Genomic DNA, 2,622 nt, shown 5'->3' with positions numbered 1-2,622 from the left:
ATGTAATTAGAATATCATTTCCATATTCGTAATCTTGCATTAAAAAAGTTATGAAAGGTAATTCTATAACTTCCGAATTGAATTTACGAAAATCCTTAAAATTAGGGATCTTTATATATACGTATTTTTAATTGGTATTAATTGATAAAATCCACTATGATTAAAATTACAAAACCAATCTGGAATGAGTAAACAAACGTGTGTATAGATCCTTAAATACATAATATGATCATTAATGAATCAAAAACAATCTGGAATGAGTAAACAATCTGGAATGAGTAAACAAACGTGGCATAATGATACCTGTTTCATGAAGAGATTGTTAAGTTGCAACATCAAATAACATATAAGAGTGTAATGATTTATTGTTTCATTTCAAGCAAAATCAAAAAAATCAGGAAAAACAGTACATACCTGCAAGTTGATGATGTATTTTTTTTACTGAGATGAAAAGCTTGTGGGGAGGTTGGGAATGGTGTAATAGTCGTGGGTTTAAATGACTTTGACTCTCCTAGTATTTTGGGAATTGATTTCGTTTTTATTGTTTCCGATATTTTTGCTTATTTTTATCTATCTTTTTCGGTTATGAAGTTTATTTATTTATTTATTTTTTAAATTCCAGTGATAATGATAATTGCCTAACGTCACCCTCTGATCTAAATGGAACCACGTGTCCCTGATATTAGTCTAATTACAGTCAAATTAGCATAGTGGTGATGTCACAAGGTTAGCATTTTAATTGTATTTATAGATAGTCACTGAACCCTTTTTCTATTATTTTATTTTTGGGAGATGGATCTTTCGTCGATATGTGTTATATACACGTATAATCTACTATTAATTATTTTGGTTTTTCTGTATTGAAAACATCATTTATTGAAGTATGTTGGTCCACAATCAACAACCTAGAACGTTTATATAAGAACAATTGAAGAGAATAACAACTAGGTTATAAAGTACGGAATCAATTGAACTTTTCAAATAAATTAACACAAAGAGAATGAAACAATAGAGAAGAAAATTGTTATTGAAATTGACGAATTGGAATAAATTACATGTTCCCTATTTATAGATTTGAGAAACAAGCTTCTCAAATCTTATCGAATCAATTCCTAAACAACCATAGCAAAATATAAGGAAACAATATAATTCAAATCTCTTCAATTATCTTCTCCTAGAAATCAGAGATATTCGCTTTGATGTAATCTCTTCAATCTTATCTTAATTTGCTTCACGCGTATTCGATTTGATATTGATCTTTGTTCAGCACCGATAGAATCTGTATTTCTTGTTGAGCAGAGTCTGTGTTCTTCAATCTTTCAGACTCTAAATATTAAAGACTCTAAATTTACAGACTCAAATAATACAGACTCAAAATCTTTGACTCGTCAGATTTACATAATTCCTAACAATATCCCCCTATCTGATGATCTCAAAACATATAAACAAAAATATAAGCTTTAACAAGTCTGTGAATACGTAAACAAACTTACAGACTCAAATGCTTAGAACCAAACAGTTTTTTCTTTTCTTTCCTCCACCCTTTCTTTGACTTAAAGATTCACTTGGTGCTCTTTTTTTCTGAAGTTTTGCATGCTCATCCTTAATAACATCACTCATAAATCTCAGACTTGAATTACTTTCAATCTCAGTCAAATTTAGAAACAGAAAGTCCACCAATTTTCTTCTGAATGGTAAACTCTGTTCAGATTCACACTTCTTAAGAAGTGCAATCAGATGGCTTAGCTGTGTATCTTTGAACTTATCAACTTTTATAAAACATTCTGTGTTCCTTCTGTCTTTATACATCAACCCTTCAGGATCAGGCAAATAAGCATTATCTTCAAATTTCACATGACTTGGAACCCAAAACAATGGATGCTTCTCATCTTCAAAAATCAGATTTACCCCATCAATTTTTGTCCTTTCTTCTTCTGAGTGAACTCTGCAGTATCCTCTATATTCTTCTTCTGCTATCATACCCAGTTCATATGAAACATGCACCAACATATGAATTTGTCTAAGAACTTCTGGCTTCAAATCCCATTCCTGCATCTTTCTAATACACCTTGCAATAGCTTTCCACTCAAAGAAACCTAAAATGAACACCTGATCCAAATTAATTATCCTGTTGCTCTTATCATCTAGAATCAACTCAATACTAACATCACTACCATCAACAATTGTAACATGCACTACCATCATCATTCCTTCTTAAAATACAATCAACAATTGTATTATCTTCAAACCCTCTATATAAAAATCTATCATTCAATTTTTCAGCCAATTCTCTTTCTTCCTCTAGCCTTTTCAAAACAAACTTCTCAGCTTTAGACCTTGATTCTTGTTCTTTTATCATCTGCAAATAATCTTCAACAGACATTCCTTCTGTAGTAGCAGTTTTTCTGATTAAATCATCAACAGCTTCTTCTGCAGGACTCATCTTTCTTTAACCAGCAGCCTTCTCCCTTCTTTGCACATTTGAATCTGAGCTCTGTTTCATAGATTCTTATCTCTTTTCTGCTCTAGCCCTTCTCCTTTCTGCCATGTTCAAAACAGATGATATCATATAATTATCATTATCATCACTATCACTATCATCACCAGATTCTATGCTGATAA

Source organism: Rutidosis leptorrhynchoides, chromosome 4, assembly GCF_046630445.1.
Source record: "Rutidosis leptorrhynchoides isolate AG116_Rl617_1_P2 chromosome 4, CSIRO_AGI_Rlap_v1, whole genome shotgun sequence".
NCBI lineage: Eukaryota > Viridiplantae > Streptophyta > Magnoliopsida > Asterales > Asteraceae > Rutidosis > Rutidosis leptorrhynchoides.
This window is presented reverse-complemented; position numbering follows the sequence as displayed.